Consider the following 20,481-nt stretch of genomic DNA (forward strand, 5'->3'; position numbering starts at 1 on the left):
TTAAGACGTATGGTTTCTATGTAAGGATGAGGAAGATAAAGGCAGCTGTCATTTACTTAACCTTTTTTATTCTGGAAACCGGCAATTAAAAACAAAGAAGTTAAGCATTGATCCTGCTCTATTAGTCTTCTATTGCTGTGTAACAAATATCCACAAACTCAGTGACTTAAAAACACCACTAATAAATACCTCCCAGTTCTGGAGGTCAGAAGTCCTGGCTGGCTCTGCTGGGTTTTCTGCCTAGGGGCTCACAAAGCCAGAATCAAGGTGCTGGCAACCTGGGTTCTTATCTAGAGGCTCCAGGGAGGAATCTGCTCCCAAACTCATTCATGCTGTTGGCAGAATGCAGTTCCGAGGGCTGTAGGACTGAGGTCCCCGTTCCCTTGCTGCCTGCCAAGGAGGAGGGGTCACCCTCAGCTCCTCGACACACTCACAATCCTTCTCATGGGGCCCCCTCCACCTGCAAAGTTGCCAAGGGTGCGTCCCACCTTTCTCCTGCTTCAATCTCTCTGACTTCTGCTGCCGGCCTGAGGACATTCTCTGCTTTTAAAGGGCTGGTGTGAGCAAATTCAACCCACCCAGAACACAACCTTAATTATATCTGCAAAATCTCTTTCAGCGGGTTACCCCTGGGAGTAACCCCTGGAGGCTTTTAAAAGTCACGGGAGACGTCGCAGAAATCTGCCAACCGCACCTGACTGTCTTTACAGGCAAATATATAGCGCAAGTGGATGAGTAAAAAGCAGTCAACGTGGAAGGAATGGCATGATTAGCAAACTCACTGCTTCCTAACTTCCTAATAAAATAATCGATTTATGCAGAGATCGTCAGTGAAAATGAAACGAATGGCAGATGACAGCTGAATGAGGAGCCGGAGAGCTGAGCGCACCTGAGCCCACTTTAGAGAAGTGACGGACGGCAGAGCGGCCCCTACGTGTCATGTGCCTCTTGCTACAAAGTCCGAACCTAACACGCTAATCCAGCTGTTGGAGCTGGCTTTCAGCTCATAGGAAATTTAGGAAGCAGAAGTGCAATTTAAATGACACCACGAAAAAGCAAACAGAGAAATCCAGAATGTGGAACACTCTACAGCCGGCCCAGTTTCTTCAATACGTCAATTACCTGGGGGTGGGGGTGGGGTGGGGGGCTGTTCTGGATTAATGGGATGTTATTACCAATTACAATACAAGAACAATATTTGGATCCTGATTCAAAAAACACAAGAGTAAAAGGACATTTTAAAGTTAATCAGAAAAACCTGAATATGGACTCAGTATTAAAGTAAGAATCATCATTTTCATTGGTTGGCATAAAGGTCTTAAGGTTGTATGAGAAAACATTCAGGTTTTTTAGAGACGCACATAGGGCTGAAATGCTACGAGGGGTTTGCTAATTGCTTTAAAATATTCCGGCAACCACAAGAAGAGGGGATGGACAAAGCAGGTACACAAAATGTTGAAACATACCGAATCTGGCTGATGTATATGCATGGGGGCTCATTGTTCTGGTCCACTTTTACCCCGGACTAAACATTTTTATAATAAACGATTTCATTTAAGAGATTTCATTCATTGAGCATCTGCTGAGAATCAATCACTGTGCTCAGGGCTTCGCATCCACTTCCTGCTGGATCCTCACTACGGCCTTATGAAGCAGGTACCATTTGTATCCCCACTTTTATAGCTAAGAATATGAAACAACGACCAGTGTGGGGTGTAGCCGACAGGCCTGCCAATTGCCCGCCACCCCAGCGAAGCCTCAGAGGCCAAGGAAATGAAAGATTTCTACATTTTTTGGTTTCACAAAGCAGTCTGACAAGTCGCCTGCAGCCCGCGTTGGAGGGCGATCCCCCAAACCATGCGCCAACCGCAGCACAGGGGATGCTGGAAGGTTCGGAAGGAGACAAAAGGCGGAGACAGGTAGAGGGTGAAAGAGAAACAGAGGGACCACAGAAAAGCAACAAGGTGGAAACACACGGAGACAGTCACGGAAAGGGGCGGAGGGAAGAGATGGGGAGACAGTGGGGAAGAGGGATGTGCTTGAAGGGGGATGTCACAGACCTAGAGTCAGACAAAGCTACTGCAACCTTGGTCCACCTTCCACTCTGCCCCACCCCTCACACCAACCAGAAAACGGGAACGCCTCGGAGCAAAGGAGGGACCAGACACGTTCAGTATAGAGCTCTGTCCACGTGTAGTTACAGATCCGTGTCAGGCACGGTTACCTTGTCCCCTCTCCCCATCCCCCAGCCCCCATCCCGTGACCTTCTCCCCAGACAGCTCACCAGCTCCAAGCTCAGAGTCAGGAGGAAGGGAAGGAGGAGTTATTTATTTATCTAAACCATGTTTCAGTTTTTTAACGGCCTAACTGAGATAAAAGTCACAGACCCTCAGTGCCCAGCAAAGCTGTTCTCAGCGGGGAAAGTCTGTGAGGCTGAAGTTAATAGCACGAGGGCCACGTTAATGCCACTAGGGGGTTCAGATCAGAGGCTCCTGGAGGCGGCTTCAGGTGACGGTTTAATCACAACGGAAAAAACGGGTCTGGGGTTTGCAACGTGTGACTGGGGGGGTGGGGGGAGTGGGGATGGCAGAAAGGGGTTACAGGAGGGAGCGTGGGGAGCAGAAAACACAAAGGAAGACAGAATCCTCAAACAGAATCCTCAATGCCTTTCAGAGACTGGAACTAGACCTGCACAGGAGGGCAGGCCTGTCACACCGACCCCCCACCCCGCCCCGGGCATGTTAATAACACGGAACCACTTGCTCAAATTACACGTTAAAAAACACCTTCTTGGCCTTCCCTGGTGGCGCAGTGGTTACGAATCCGCCTGCCAACGCAGGGGACACGGGTTCGAGCCCTGGTCCCGGAAGATCCCACAGGCCGCGGAGCAACTAAGCCTGTGCGCCACAACTACTGAGACTGCGCTCTAGAGCCCGCGAGCCACAACTACTGAGCCCGCGTGCCACAACTACTGAAGCCCGCGCACCCTAGAGCCCGTGCTCCACAATAAGAGAAGCCACCACAATGAGAGGCCTGCGCACTGTAACAAAGAGTAGCCCCCGCTCACCGCAACTAGAGGAAGCCAGTGCGCAGCAATGAAGACCCAACACAGCCAAAAATAAAATAAAATAAAAAATAAAATAAATTAAATTAAAAAAAAAAACTGTAAATGACGCCTGCCCTCAAAAAATGCCCTGGGGTAGGGCATAGGCAAGGAAATTCAACACATGACAAATTTTTCAAGAACTCAATATGAAGAGGGAAGGTGTAGTCACTCTTTAAAAAAAAAAGGAAAAGAAAAAAAAGGACATGCCTAAAGTTCACTATAAGGAATTCTTAGCCATATGCAAATCCAACGTCCAAAAAGGTTTCAGCTCACACCAGTCAAATGACCATCAGCAAAAAGTCTACAAACTATAAATGCTGAAGGGCTTGTAGAGAACTGTGTACCTTCTAGCTGCTGGTGGGATGTAAAGTGGTAACAGCACTAACACAAACTGAATGGAGCTGCTTTAAAAGGTAAAAATTCAGCTACCATATGATGCGGCAGGGCACCTTTTGGGCCTATAACCTAAGGCCACCAGAATCGGAAAGACAGAGGCAGGCAAATGTGCACTGCAGCAATATTGAAATAGCCAAGATATGGAAGCAAAAAAAAAGGTCCATAAACAGATGAATGGACAAAGAAGAAGTGGTATATAGACAGAATGGAATATAAGTCACGAAAAAAAATAAAAGAATGGCATATGCAGCACCACACATGAGCCTAGAGATAATCACACAACGTGAAGTAAATCAGAATGCGAAAGACAAATGCCTTTTGATATCACTTATGTTATCTGAAAATTCATAAAAATGAACATATTTCCACAGAGAAAGGCAATCTCAGATTGAGAAGACAAACTTATGGTTAAGCCAAAGAAAAGGTGTGAGGAATGGATAAATTAGGATATTGGGGTTAACACACATATACTAATACGTATAAAATATATAATCCCCAAAGACCTATGGAATACCAAGAGTGGTCTACTCAACACTCTGTAATAACCTACATGGAAAAGAACCCAAAGATCAATAGATATATGTATATGTGTAAATGAACAAGATTCTGTACACCTAGAAAAAAAGACATTTTTCAATCAAGTTTGCTCTGATAAAAACTACAACTTAAAGACACAGACAAGAATTAAGGAGGCTAAACCTTATGGGGGTTTGTCCTGGCACATTCCACTCTAATCTGCAACCTAAAAGCACAACTTGCAGCAAGGTTCTGTTTCCCTAGCAAGCAGAGTTGGCAACGTAGAAGTCTTCCCACCCTAAGGCCGTTTCCTCAAACAGCAGCTCAAATCTACTGCTAATGGTCACTAATATTCACAAGGACTGCAGGGCTGTAAATGACTCATGCCCTCAAAAAATATCCTGGGGCAGGGAATGGCCAAAAAATCCAAACGCGGCAAATTTTTCAAGAAGGCAATTAGAAGTTGTAAGTTTAGCTCAATCTTGAAAAAAAATGAAAAGGACATTGATAAACGCAAAACATCAGGAATTGTCAGACGCATGGAAACCCAATCTACACAAAGGTATCACCTCACACCAGTCAGAATGACCATCAGCAAAAAGTCAACAAACAATAGATGTTGAAGAAGTTGTGGAGAACAGCATAACCTCTCGGTCTAAGTGGGATGTAAAGTGGTAACAGCCAATAATAGGAACAGAATGGCAGTGTGTTTAAAGGTAAAAAGTGAGTCACCATATGATCTGGAAGGCCCACTATTGGGCCTGTCACCTGTGAAAGCCAGAATCCAAAAGACACGGGATGGAAAATCGTGTATTGCAGCAGTATTTACAATAGGCAAGACATGGAAGCAAACAAAATGCCCATCAACAGATAAATGGACAAAGAAGAAGTGGTATACGTACCGAATGGAATAGTAGCCTCGGGAAAAAAATGAACAATGCCGTTTACAGGACTACAGATGAGCCTAGAAATAATCATATTAGGTTAAGTCAGTCAAAAGGGAATGACAAATATCCTATGATATCATTTATACATGTTATCCTAAGATTGCTACCAATGAACATATTTCCACAGAAAAAGACACTCACAGACTTATAAAACAAACTAATGGTTAACCAAAATGAAAGGTGGGAGGATGGATAATTTAGGACTAAGGGGCTAACATACATAGATTAATGTATGTTAAATGTATATAAACATATAACATATAAACTATATGAATTATATAATCACGAATACATAGAAAATATATAATGACAAAACACCTACCAAATACCAAGGGAGGTCTACTCAACATTCTGTAATCACATACATGGTAACAGGATCCGAAGATGAACAGACATATGCATGAATCATTGAGCAGATTCTGTACAGCCAAACAATCACAACACTCTAATCAAATTTACTCCGATAAGAAATAGAAATTAAATTTAAAAAGCAAACATAAGTAAGGAGACATAAACTTCTGGGGGCTTGTCCCAGCACATTCCACTCTAATTTACAACCTTGGAACACTACCTCCAGGAAGACTCTGCTGCCCTAGTAACAAGAGTTGAGAACGAAATAATGCTGCCACCTTGTGGCTCTTTCCCACAACAGCAGCTTTAAACCCAGTGCTAATGGTAGCTTAATAGTCACAAGGACTGCTGGGCTGTAAATGACGCCTGCCCTCAAAAAATGCCCTGGGGTAGGGAATAGGCAAGGAAATTCAACACATGACAAATTTTTCAAGACGTCAATATGAAGAGGGAAGTTGTAGTCACTCTTTAAAAAAAAAAAGGAAAAGAAAAAAAAGGACATGCCTAAAGCTCAGTATAAGGAATTATTAGCCACATGCAAATCCAACGTCAAAAAGGTTTCAGCTCACACCAGTCAAATGACCATCAGCAAACACTGCAGGATTCCACTCCCTGTGCTTTGTGGCTGCTTCCCACTAGCTATCTAGTTTACATTTGGTAGTGTATATATGTCCATGCCACTCTCTCACTTCATCCCAGATTACCCTTCCCCCTCCCTGTGTCCTCAAGTCCATTCTCTATGGCTGAGTCTTTATTCCTGTCCTGCCCCTAGGTTCTTCATAACCATTTTTTTCTTTTTTTTTAGATTCCATATATATGTGTTAGCATACGGTATTTGTTTTTCTCTTTCTGACTTACTTCACTCTGTATGACAGTCTCTAGGTCAATCCACCTCACTACAAATAACTCAATTTCATTTCTTTTTATGGCTGAGTAATAGTCCATTGTATATATGTGCCACAGCTTTATCCATTCATCTGTCGATCCTGCCAACACTTTTACTTTACTCAACTGAGACCAATGTCAGACTTGTAAGGTAATAAATTTACGATGTTTTGAGTCACTCAATTTGCGGTAATTCGTATGAAAGCAATAAAAAACAAATACAGAGGTCCTACAAGAGCCAGGCTATATATTTATATTTAAGTATTTCTAAAATGAATTTAACCCTGTGATTCACAGCAGCAGCAGCTTCCAAGGGATCCCACCACACACCTGAGGCGAAAGCAGCCTAATAAAGAAGCAGTGACAGCAGCAGGTCACTGCCCCACACTTGAGGTAGAGGGGGATTTGATCTACTGTAGCAGCAGCGTAGCCTGAATGGGAATGCATCCTCCTGTGGCACTAGTCCCATCAGCATTAGTCTAATCTGCTAGCATCTGCTGTGCCAACAGGCCCAACGTATACAAACCCTCCAACTCAGTAGCATTAAGTGAGCCAGGCTCAGTGTTTCCTGAAACTCATATCCAATGGCACTGGAAAGCCCAGATATCACCTACTGTTATGAAAACATAAAAAACAATAACAGAAGACTGGCAACTTCAGAAAGAAAAGGGGAAAAATGGAATGGGTGAAAACAAGTGGGATAAATATAAGAGACTATCATTAGCCTCATGAGTTTCTTAAATTCCCTATGACGGTCAAAGCAAAAATTATGACACCATCTGATGTGGTTCTCAATGTATATAAAGGAAATACTACAGAAAATCATACTTTAAAACTGGGGACTATTAAGAGACCTAAATGGAAGTAAAATTTTGAAACTTCACTTGAAGTAATAAAAGACAGATTCCAGTAGGCTATGGTAAGTTACATATGTATAGTGTAATGCCAAAAGCAACCACTAAGAAAACTATACAAACAGTATACACAAATGATTATAAATAAATTAGATTAAAATGGACTTACCAAAAAATGTTTAAGTAACCCACAAGAAGGCAAAATAAGAGAAACACAGGATTGAGAAACTAAGGTAAAAGACAAAACAAAAAATAAAATGGTAGACCTAATCTTTAACATAGCAATAATTACATTAACTGTAAATGATCTAAATAACCAAGTCAAAGACAGAGATTGGAAGAGTAGATGAAAAAATCACAAGCATGATCCAACTCTATACTGTCTATAAGAAGCTTACTTTAAACATCATGATATAGGTAGTTCAAAGTAAAAGGATGAAAAAGGTATATCATGTGAACATTCATCAGAAAAAGCAGGAATGGCTATATTAATATCAGATAAAGTAGATTTCAGAGCAAAGGAAATTATTAGGGGCAAAGAGGGTCATTACATAAAGATAACAGGAATAATCCACCTAGATGACCTAGTGATACTAAATGTGTGTGCACCAAACAACAGAACTTCAAAACACATGAAGCAAACACTGAAAAAGGTAAAAGGAGAGAATTTCAAATCCACAATTATTATTTGAGACTTCAACACAGCAATTTATAGAACTCCCAGAGACAAAAATCAGCAAGGGTATGGAAGAACTGAAAACATCATCAATCAACAGGATATAACTGACATTTAAAGAACACACTCAATAAAAGCAGAATACATATTCAAGTGTCCATGGAACATTCACTCATATACCATACACTGGGTGATAAAAAAAAACATTAGCAGATTTAAAAGAATTAAAATCATAGAGAGTATGTTCTCTAGCCATAATGGAACCAGACTAGAAATCAATAACAGAAAGACAACAGGAAAATCTTCAATCACATGAAAACTAAACATCACAATTCCAAATAACTCATGGGTAAAAAGTCAAGGAAAAATTTTTAAATGCATAGAATAAAAGAAAATGGAGATATAACAGATCAACGTTTGTGGAATGAAGTGAAAGCAATGCTGAAAGGGAAGTTTATAGCACTAAATTGGGAAAGAAAATATTTCAAAGAAATAGTCTAATTTTCTATATTAAAATAGTAAAAACGGAAGAGGAAAAAACACTAAACAAGCAGAAAGAAGGAAATAATAAAGATGAAACAAAAATCCATGAAACTGAAAACAGGAAAATGGGGGGGGGGAGGAAATCAATGAAACAAAAGGCTGGTTCTTCAAAATAAACAATCTCATCAAGAAAGATGTAGCAAGACTGATCAAGATAAAAAGAGAGATGGCACAAATCACAGATATCAGAAATGCAACCAGGGATACCATGACATATCCTGCAGGTTAATAAGGGACAAGTTATTATGAACAAGTCTACACTATAAATTCAAAAATGTGGATGAAATGGACCAATGCGTCTACACCCAAAACTACCAAAACTCAGCCAAGATGAAAGAGACAATCTCAATTTTCCTGTAACTATGAGAAACACTGATTTTTCATTTAAAAACTCCCAAAAGAAATATTCAGGCTTAGATGTTTCACTTTTACCCAAGACTTAAAGAATTAACACCAATTTTACATGACTTGATAAGAAACAGAAGTAGAGGGAACAGTTCCTAATTAATTTTATGAAGCCAGTATTACCTTGATACCAAAACCAGACTGGGATAGTATAGAAAGAAGAAAACTACAGGCCAGTATTTTTTATGAAATTGGCTGTAAAAATCCTCAGCCAAATATGAGCAAATTAACTCCAGAAATATATAAAAAGAATAATATACCATGACCAAGTGGTATTTATTCCAGTTATGCAAAGTTGGTTAAATATTTGAAAATCAAACAATGTAATCTACCATATCCAATAGATTAAGGGGGAAAAGTCATGTGATCCTAATCATTAATGCAGAGAAAGCATTTGACAAAATCCAATCCCATTCATGATTTTAAAAAAAGAAGAAAAGAAACTCCAAGCAAACTAGGAATAGAAAAGGAACATACAGAAACTCATAAAGATGATCTACAAACAAACTATACCGACATTATATTTAACTGTGAAAGACTGAACGCTTTCTCTGTAAGATCAGAAACAAGGCACCGATATCTGCTCTCACCACTTTTATTAAATATATTACTGGAGGTTCTAGTAAGAAAATAAAGCAAAAATAAATAAACAGATACATTTAAAAGTTAAATTTTTAAAAAGTTTATTTAAAAGATGAAAGAACTATTCCTACTATGTTGAATAGGAAGGAATATATCCTCCTGAATGTTGAATAGTAATATATCCTATTATATTGAATAAGGAAAACTAAAACTGTCTGTATCTGAAGATGAGATGATAATCTAAATGGAGAAAATACCAAGGAATCCACAAAAAGCTTGAGAAATAATATTAGTTTGTAAATGTTTTAGAGTACAAGATCCACACAATTTTATCAAATTATATATTAATAACAAATGTGTAGAAGCTTAAATAAAAATATGTGATGCCATTTACAACTGACCTAAATAAATACTTAAATAGAAGCCCAATAAGACATTTATAGGACCTCTATACTGAAAATTACAAAATGCTGATGAAGAAAATTTTAAAAGTCCCAAACAAAGAGGGAGACATACCTTGTTCATGGATTAGAAAACACAACATAATAAAGCTGTCAATTCTCCCCAAGTTAAGAGGCTTAACACAATTACTCTTAAAATGCCCTCAAGGTTTTTGTGGATGTAGACAAGCTTATTCTAAGATTTATATGGTAGGAAGAGGCTGAAGAATAGCTAAAACAATTTGTAAAGGAAGATTAAAATGGGAGGAATTAATCTACCCAATTTCAAGATTTCGCAGTAATGATGGAGGGTAGATACATAGATCAATGGAATGGAACAGAGAACCCAGCAATAGACTGACACAAATACATTTAACTTGGTTTTGACAGCAGTGCAAAAGCTATCAAGGAAGAATAGACTTTTCAAAAAATGGTACTGAAACAGTTGGACATCCCTCGACAAAAACAAACAAACAAACAATGAACCTTAACCTAAACCTTACACATCTTACACAAAAATTAAATCAAAGTGGATCATAATCTTAAATGTAAAAGCAGGACATTTTTAGAAAAAAAAAATAGGAGAAAATCTTTGGCATCTAGAACTAGGTGAATAATTCTTAGACTTGACACCGAAAGTATGATCAATAAAAGCAAAAACTGATCAATTGGATCTCATCAAAATGAGTTAAAAATGCTTCATAGAAGATCCTTTTAAGTGGATGAAAACTCAAATTACACAGTGGGAAAACATATTTGAAAATCCCATAGGAGACAAATGACTTGTATCTATAATATACAAAGAACTCTCCAAACAACTTAAAAAAATCCAACTAGAGAATAGGCAGAAGACAGGAACAGACATTTCATGGAAGAGAATAAACACATGGCAAAGAAGCACATGAAAAGATGTTCAACATCGTTAGCCATCAGGGAAATGCAAATTAAGACCATAATGAGATATCAGAGAATAACTAAAATTAAAGTATAGTGACAACATCAAATGCTAGCGAGTACGTAGAAAAATTATATCACATCACTGGTGGGAAAATAAAATGGTTTAGCCACTCTGAGAAACAGCTTGACAGTCTCTTTTAATCCTAAAAGTAGATTCACCCTACAATGCAGTAATTGTACTCTTGAGCATTTATCCAAAAGAAACAAAAACTTAATGAAGTTCCCACAGAAACTTACACATAAATGTTCATAGCAGTTTTATTTCTAATAGCCACAAACTGGCAACTCCCCAAATGTCTTTCAATGGGTGAATGTTGAAACAGATTGTGATAAAATCTTATGATAGAATACTACCGAGCAACAACAAGGAACAAATTATTAATATATGCAAAAATTGAAATGAACTTCAAGGGAATGATGCCGAGGGAAAAGTTTTTAAAAGCCAATCTCCGAAGATTAAGTAATTCATGATTATGTTTACATATTATTCTTAAAATAACAAAACTGTGGAGATGGAGAACAGATTAGAAGTTGCCAAGGGTTAGAGATGGGGGTAGAAGGTACAGCGGGGGAACTCTGTGAGGTTTTTGTGGTCCCAGTACAAATAATACAGCAATCTTGGTTTTAATCCCTAAAGATTTTTAAAAGCAATTCCTAGTAAGAGGTGTCCAGATATTTAGCAATGGCAGCAGATTAGAGGTATAGCTCCCCAACATGACAACTTCGAAAGAGATCTATACTATCAATACTAATTTAATGCATATGTTAATTTTTAAAAGGCCAGTCACAATACTTAAATGGTACATATCTTAACGATATTACTCTGGGTATCCAGCTATACCAGATGGACTAGCAGGATTTTCTGTCCATTCAATCTTATTTAAGATAGTAAATCTTATAATAAGACAGTTAAAAAAAGAAAAAGAAAAACAACAAACCTCAACTACAGTTGGATATTCTCACAGCAAGATGAGGTGAAAATACGTAGCAGCGGTTCAAAAGCTTAAGCAGTGGCACCTAAATTTGGCTGCACATTAGAATCCTCTGAAGCACTTTTTAAAAACCCTCACACCGACGGTTGGTCATGCTAGACCAATACAATCATTTTAACTCTCCTCAGACGATGCCAATGTCTAGCCAGAACGGAGAACCAGCGGACTAAGCAGAAGGGGATGTTTCTACAAAGATCTCTTAACAATAAGTCCTCTCACCCAATCAAGATTTACCTCCCCGCAAAGGGGTAAAGAAAGCTAGATGTTGTCCATACTTGCTTAGCTTTAATTAGCACTTGTGACTTGCCCAAAACCTAGATCATGTTTCCCCTAAATTTCATGTTATTCCCTAAGTTTATCAAACCCAAGGCTAAGGGGTTTGCCAGGATGAGATTTTAAGTGCTCACACAGGGGAAGTCCCTGGCAAACCAGGACAGCGGTCACTCTACACTGCAATGTAAAGCATCCTAAATAACCCTGCCACTGCTCCCAGATACTAGTCTGTGCCAACCAGTGGAGAAAAGGCATTCTCCATTACTACCATGGCAAATGCTACTGTACTTACCTTGGCTAGTCCCTATCTTTTCCAGGCGCCACTCCCCTTCACCTGCTGGTGGACGCTTCGGCCAGCTGACAATGCAGATATTTTCAAACTTTAAGGTGAATAAAAATCATCTGGAGGGCCTGTTGTAACAGAGATCACTGAGCCCCACCAGAGTTGCTGATTCCATAGGGCTGGGACCGGGCCCTAAAACTTGAATATCTAACACATTGTCAGGGGATGCTGGGAAAGCTGGTCAGGTAATGGTAAAGCTGGCCAGGAAAAAGAAACCCGACGTGTCAGATCATAAAGTATGGAAGGGCAAGCCCGCCGGCAGTCCAGGCCGGGGGGAGGGGGCGGACCTGGGTCCCCAGCCCTACAGGGCCAACGGCAGACCGGCTCGGGCGCCCCTCGGAAGCGCGGGGTCCCCGCTGCCGAGTCTGTGCCCCCGGCCGGCCCCGGCTCCCCTCTGCCCACCCTGCGCGCGGGGGCTGCAAACAGCCGCGGAGAACCAGGCAGGGCGGGAAGGGGGGCTCCAAAGAGGGTCTGGCGACTTGAGTCGCTCCGTTACTCGGTGGGCTCAGCGCGCGCCGTGGGGGAAGAGAGGTGGAGGTCCGGGAAGAGGGGACGGGCGGCACTCACGTAGACCAGCAGCAGCCATGGGTAGACGGCGGGCTCGGCCACCACGGGCGACTCCAGCCTCAGCTTCTCCCCCACGTTTTCGCGCGCGGCCCCCGCACCAGGCTAGTCTGGCGGTTGGGGGAGGGGCGGGGCGCCGCCGGCGGGGGCGGGACAGGCGGGCGGGCGGGAGGCTGAGGGGAGGGAGCCTGGCCTGGGCCTCAGCCGGCGCCGCCGCCGCCGCCGGCCTGCTCCCGTCCGGCCCCCGGCTCCCTCTTTGTGGTCACAGGCCCGGGGCCTCCAGCGCTGCTGCCAACTGGGGCCGGCGTGAGGCAAGCACAATGAGCCGGGGCCCGGCTGAACCACTCACTCGCAGCGAGCGCCTCCCGCCCCGTGGACCCGCCCCCACGCACGCACGTACGCACGTACGCACGCACGCATGTACGCACGCAAGCACGCACGCACGTCTTCAGCTGCCCCCCCCCCCCCGGCCACACCCACCGGCCCGAAGTGGAGACCCGGGGAGACCCCTCGGGGCCTGGGGTGGCGGGTTCGACTCCCGCCCTTGACGAACCGTGACACCTCCCCCCCAATATGTTTCTAGGTATTATATGTATATATGAATATACTATTATATACACACTTGCGTATGAATTTATATGTGTATGTACATGCGCATATTTACATATAGGTGTGTGTGTGTACACATTGTATATATGTATGTGTATATATCTTATATATATGATATATGTATGTATATATACGATGAATTTCTATATACAGTACATATATATTTTTATGCTATATGCTTTTATATGTAGGTGTATATGTGTGTCTATATGTATGTACGTGTATGTATTGCATATATTATATGTGTATGTATGTATACTGTCTATATGCACACCTAAATATCTTTGTATGTGTGTATATACGTATGCTATATATGTACCTAGGTGTGTATATTGCATATGTTATACGTATGTGTACATACTGTATACATACCAACTATGCATTTTATATGTGTGTATGTATAGTGTATATGTATGTGTGTATTGTCTATATTGTGTGTATATGTGTGTATACATACTGTATATATACAAACTGCATTTTATATGTGTGTATATATGTATGTGTGTATTGTATATACTATATGTGTATATGTGTGTACGCATACTGCATATGTACACAGCTGTATATTTTTGTATGCTTGTACATATGTACGTGTGTGTGTATATACACACACACCCCATATGGATTTTGTTTGTCTGGAGAACCCTCACTGATACGGACACTTATGACAATTGAGTACCTGCTCTTTGCCAGCCAGGGAGCCAAAGGCTTGTCTTTCGGTGTCTCCCTTAAGTATCACGAGTCCCAGGAGGGAAGGTGATGCTGCTCCTACCAGTTGAGGTGCCTCAGGGTCAGTTAGGTGGACAGGGCGGGGGGCTGGAGCCTGGTGGAGCCCAGGTGGAGTTCTAGCAGCAGTACAGCCTAGCAGTCCCACTTCCCCGGGTGCTTCTCACAAAGACGCCGAGGGAGAGTCGGGATCTGAAGGAGGGAATGAGGAAGCTTCCGTGGGTCCGCAAGCCCAGACCAAGGCTGACTCGTCAAGAGTGTTAGAGGTCAGGACTGTGGTTACCCTGGGGGTGGGCTTACACAGAGCCATTCATATCCTGAAAAAGTATCCATTCTGCTCTTGTTTGTATGGTTACCCCCCTCCCCCAAATCTTTTAAAAACAGATTCTCTTGGTTGCTGGGAACACACACGGGGAAGTTGTGTGTGAGGGGGTATGATCCAGGGGACAGGGAGGATAAGCCCCCCACTCGTAGGGCAAGGAGTGGCTCAGCTTTGTGAGCTGAGGATGGCCCACGAGGTTCCAGAGAGAAGGGTCCCTGCTCCGTTCCTGCTCTGTGCACCCCATTCCCAGCCTGAGAAGCCCAGAGCCACCCCCCCCCCCGCAACACACACACACCAGGGAGGAGAGCCAGTCACCCTGGCTCCCAGCCTCCGGCTCCAAGGCTCCCAGCACTAGGAGCTATTTTCAGCTTTCATGCCCTAGGACACGGCCAGAGCTATTGTCTCCGGAAACTCTCTGTCTGTCTCTCCCCCGGCCTCCCTCCCTTCCTCCCTCCCTCCTCCGCTTCTTCCCCTCCAGCTCCATCTGTCCTCCCCTCCACCCTGCATTTCTACCCAGGATGGCTCACAGACAGCTGCTCCCCGTGCCCACCTGCCACCATTCCATGGATGTCAAAGCAAGCCCTGGGGACTTCCCTGGAGGTCCAGTGATTAAGACTCCGAGCTTCCACTGCAGGGGACGCGGGTTCGATCCCTGGTCAGGGACATAAGATCCCACATGCCACACAGCACGGCCAAAACAAAATGAATAAATAAAGTTATAGTGATGAAACAGCCCTAGTGGTGCAAGGATGGGACGTATAGCTCTATGGTATAGAAAAAAGGTCCAGAAACAGATATATGAGAACTTGATATGATAGAAAGTGGGGAAATTAAGGAGTTTTCAATAAATGGCATTAGGACAATTGCATATCCATGTGGGGAAAAGTAAATTAGAAAAAAAAAAAAAGCAAGCCCTGGTCAGGTGTGACCTTGGGCCCAGGGCCATTGGCACAGGTTGTCATGTGGGATGTTCTTCCTTAGACTCCTCCCTCCCTCCTGTGTCACTGTCACTTCCTCCAGAACCTTCCTGGACTCCCCTCCACAAGCCCGGGGTGTGCCCTCACCCGCCCTGGATCACCAGAATTCCAATCCCGGCCCACCCTTCCCCGCCAGGTAGAGAACTGTGCATGGTCAATAAGACCGTAGAGGTCATTGGCCATTGCTATTGCAGCTGGAATTGTTACTGTGTTTAGATAGGGTGACCAACACCCGCCCCCAGTTTGCCCAGGACCGCTCAGGTTTGAGCGCTGGAACTCTGGGGAAACTCTCAGTCCCGGGGAACCCCAGAAGGCTGGTCAGCTATTTAAGACAGATCTTTCACTTGATCTCCCAACCCCCGAGAGCCAGAAAGGGAATCTCCCCCCTCCTTCCATTGTAACCTTCATTCATTCATCCACTCATCCCTTTATTCAACTCCTTTATTCAGCAAGTATTTATGAAGCATCTACTACACAGCAGACACTCTTCTAGGTGCTGGGGACATAACAGCATCCCTGTCCTCAAAGAGCTCACGTTCTAGCGAGGGCAGCAAACAGTAAACTGAGAAGGTGTGATTTATTACATGGGGATGATGTCTCGGAGACCACTGCAGGGCAGGGGAGGTGGGAGAGGAAAGGGGCAGTTCTAAATGCAGGCGCTGACGGGATTGGGGCAGACCTTGCCCTGGGCCAGGCTGGTTGCTTCAACACAGCTGTCCTCGCCCAGAGCCATCCTGCCCCCGCCTCACCCAGTTCTTCCGTGATGTGTGGGGAAAATCTGTGGTTGTCACAACTGGGAGGGAGGGCCCCTGGAATCAAATGGGTGAGGCCAGGGATGCTGCTAAACCCCACACAGTGCCCAGGAGGGGCCCTCAGCAGAGGATGACCCGCCCCGAATAACCCCAGTGCCACGGGGGAGACCCTGCACTAGTATTATTCAGACCCGCTGGTGCCCCGATTCCTGCACAGGCAGGGACTCTAACCGGGTCACCTCTGTATCCCGAGGTGACCTAGAGTGGGGCAGCCACGAGGGCTGAGATGAGTATCGGGGGTGAAATGACAAACCTCTGCACCCACTCTCCCCTCCACACCCCAGGGGCGATGGTCTCTATCTCCTCCCCGTGCAGGTAGCTTTTCCCTGAGCCATTTCTTCTTGTCAAGGTCCCTGTCGCAGGTTGGGTTCCCCGAAGATGACGTTGAGAGCAAGGATTGGAGTGCAGGTGGTTGATGTGAGGCGTGCAGGAACAGATACAGCTGCCATAGGGTCCCACAATTCCACTCCCGGGCATAGATCCGGAGAAAACTCTAATTCAAAACTATACATACACCCCTGGCATTTCCCTGGTGGTCCAGTGGTTAAGAATCCATGCTTCCAGTGCAGGGGGCGTGGGTTCCATCTCTGGTCAGGGAACTAAGATCTCACATGCCATGTGACAATAAAAGAAGAAAGAAAAAAGAAAGAAAGAAAGAAAGAAAGAAAGAAAGAGAGAGAAAGAAAGAAAGAAATAAAGAGAAAGAGAGAGAGAGAAAGAAAGAAAGGAAGAAAGGAAGAAGGAAAGAAGAAAGAAAGAAAGATACATGCACCCCAACGTTCATTGCAGCACTATTTACAGTAGCCAAGACATGGAAGCTACCTAAATGTCCACTGATGGATGAATGGATAAAGAAGATGTGGTACATATATACAATGGAATCTTATTCAGCCATAAAAAGAATGAAATAATGCTATTTGCAGCAACGTGGATGGACCTAGAGATTATCATACTAAGTGAAGTAAGTCAGAAGAGAAAGACAAATATCATATGATCTCACTTATATGTGAAATCTAAAATACGACACAAATGAACGCGTCTACAAAACAAAAACAGACTCACAGACATAGAGAACAGACTTGTGGTTGCCAAGGGGGAGAAACAGTGAGGGAGGGTTGGATTGGGAGTTTGGGGTTAGCAGATGCAAACTATTAAATATAGGATGGATAAACTACAACGTCCTACTGTCTAGCACAGGGAACTATATTCAGTATCCTGTGATAAGCCATAACGGAAAAGAAAAAAGTTTTATTTATAGGTTCCATCCCTAACTGAGCTGGCCCATCCCCTCCCATGTTTCTAAGTGCAGCCCGAGGCTGCAGACTTCCCACCGTGGTCTTCAGCTCCAGAGCAAGCCACCTGCGAACCACCCACATCTTCCCAGGGGCTGGCAACTCTCCTTTGCTACTGATTCCAAGACACATCCAAATAGCAAAAATGTGACCATGAAAAGAAACTCAGGCATGTTCAAATCAGGGAAATAACATTCTTAGCTCTGTTCAGTACTCGCTTAATTTTACAAGAGCTTAGAGTTACAAAAAAGTTGCAAAGATCTGTACAGAGTGTACAGAGTGCCGTGGACCCTGACCCAGTACCCCTATTTCCAACTCATTAGTACCTTAGTGTGACATGTTTATCCAACTAAGGAACCAAGATGGATACATTGTTATTAACTAAAGTCCACACTTTATTAGAATTTCCCTAGTGTTCCCCTAACATCCTTTTTCTGTCCCAGTCTCCTCTGGGCTGTGACATTTCTCAGACGTCACTGGGTTTTGATACCTTGAAAGTTTTGAGGAGGACTGGTCAGGTGTTTTGTCCCTCAATTTGTTAGTCTGTTTGTTTTCTGATGTTTTCTTATGGTTGGTCTGGAGTTATGGGGTTTGGGGCGGAAGACCCAAACAGAGATAAAAATGCCATTCTCCTCAGGTCACATCAAGGATACACACCATCAACGGGACTTATGACAAACGATTTTACCCTTGATCACCTGGCCAGTATCGTCTTTTTTTTCTTGCTGCGTTGGGTCTTCGTTGCGTGTGGGCTTCTGTAGTTGTGGCACGGGGGCTCAGTAGTTCTGGCTCCCAGGATCTAGAGTGCAGGCTCAGTAGTTGTGGCCCACGGGCTTAGTTGATCTGCGGCACCTGGGATCTTCCCGGACCAGGGCTTGAACCTGTGTCCCCTGCATTGGCAGGCGGATTCTTTTCTTTTCTTTTTTTCTTTTGCAACCAAAACGTTAATCCCAAGGATTCTCACAAAACATATTACAAATGACAGCATGAAAAAAAAAATTGCACAGTAACTCAAAGTTCAGCTCTACAATATACTCTTAATCTGGCAGGACATTGGTATCTTGATAATCTCAAATTTCCAAAAAATATTACAAAGAGCTATGTATTCATGTACAGCAATCACAGAGGGGACGTATGACCTAACTCAAAGGTAAACTAACTTCCTTGAAACTTCTTAGATTTTAAACTCCCTGGACAATCTCTTGTCCGGTGTGAAGACTAGTGGAATTTTTAAACCTCTAATCTAGGGTAAGGGTGCGGCTTTCATTTTTACCTGCTGGCTTGGGTTCACAGCACCTTTTAAAGACTGCTTGCTTAACTACAGCTGCATACCATATCCCAGCTACAGAAAGTCTTTTCAATGTTTGCCAGTGTTGTTTCCATAATAGTAAACATCACACTTTAGGTGGGCAGGAGTTAGAGTTTTATTATCAGTCTAGGCAAGACCAAAAATTCAAAGCAAGTTCAATTTTGCTTAAGGGAACATTGTAAGGTAACAATTCTTCATATTACATGCCTCCCAGGACCCATTTCAAACCATAGAGAATGACACCTTTATGTGTCACTGTCCCAAGAGACAAACAAATGTGAACAACTAAAACATTTAAAAAGTGCACCAAGCTTCGGAAGTCTCAAACAAAACTTGAATTTTCTGTACATACTCCTGCCAAATGAAGTTATTGCCTGTACACCACTCCTCTTGCAAAGTGGTCTTCTATTTCCTTTCATCTGACCTAGATCGGCTAGGAGACCTAGAGAAAGATCGGGACGGCTTGTGATTTCTCTCTTGGGACAGGGATCTCTCTCTTCTCCTATATCTAGAAAGGGACCTGCTCTGGCTGACGGAGAAGGCTCTCCATCTTGGAGATGTGCGGGAGGTGGAGGACTCCTCCTCCCATAATCATCTCGAGGGCGACGACCCCAAGAAGGAGGCGGTCACGATTTCGACTTCTCTTTTCCCCATTCGACAGGTCCACTCTTACTCGGCAGCCACATAGTGTTCTCCCATCTAGTTCTCGGACAGCATCGGCTGCATCTCGGGGATCTTCACATTCAACGAGAGCGAAGCCGGGAGGGTTTTTAGCACCCCACACACTTCAGAGTGGTCCATAATAGCCTAAAGCTCGTTCCAATTCAGCCTTGTTACCACTGTTTCCAAGATTCCCTACACAAACTTTACAGTCCAACGGACAGGAATCACGTTGCAAGACCCTCGTGGCTCCTGGGTTTCACGGGCCACAGGGTGGTCCCGGGCCTCTAGAATCTGGTAGCTGAATCTGCTCGCACAAGCTGTCCTGTGGGGATGCGTTTTCCCCTATGTGTCCAGCCCGGGGCCCTGCTCTCTTGGCCCGGCCTCCCGGGTGAGAGGGTGAACCCCAGCTCCCTGGAGCAGACACTCAGAGCCCTGGTGACCGGACTCACGGCTGACGGGGCTGGAGCGGCGGCTGGACACGTGTGGCCAGCCTGGTGGTGTTTGGCCCCGTCTGCAGTTCCAGTTCCAGCTGAGAAAGAGCCTCCCTGTGTTACTTTCTCCTGGTTGTGTAAGGATCCCCGGTGTCATTTGACAGAAATGTAGACGGTGTGTTCTTTCTCTCTTTTCTCCCTGCTTCCTCTCCTCCCTCGCTGCCTCCCTCTCTCCCTGTACCTCTTTCCCTGTTCCGCTCTCCCTCTACCTCTTTCCCACTCCCTCTCTCGCTCTCCCTCTGTCTCTTCCTCTCTCCCTCCCTCTCTCCCTCTCCCTCCCTCTCCCTCTCTCTTTCCTCTCCCTATCTCCCTCTCTCCTCTCTCCCTCTTCCCTCTTCCTCTCCCTCTTCCCTCTGCCTCTTTCCTCTGCCTCTTTCCTCTCCCTCTTCCCTCTCCTCTTTCCCTCTCCTTCTCTCCCTCCCCCTCTCTCCCTCTCCCTCTCTCCCCCCT

At 43.9% G+C, this 20,481-nt stretch overlaps 1 pseudogene across 1 annotated transcript; it reads right to left on the bottom strand.

The window, feature by feature from the left end:
- Positions 1-19,282: 19,282 nt before the first annotated feature.
- On the bottom strand, positions 19,283-19,769 carry LOC309621465 (serine/arginine-rich splicing factor 3 pseudogene; annotated as a pseudogene). The gene has a single exon. The product of its transcript is annotated as a serine/arginine-rich splicing factor 3 pseudogene (transcript).
- Between the last annotated feature and the right edge of the window lie 712 nt (positions 19,770-20,481).

Source organism: Balaenoptera borealis, assembly GCF_965194805.1.
Source record: "Balaenoptera borealis genome assembly, contig: HAP1_SCAFFOLD_477, whole genome shotgun sequence".
Classification (NCBI taxonomy): domain Eukaryota; kingdom Metazoa; phylum Chordata; class Mammalia; order Artiodactyla; family Balaenopteridae; genus Balaenoptera; species Balaenoptera borealis.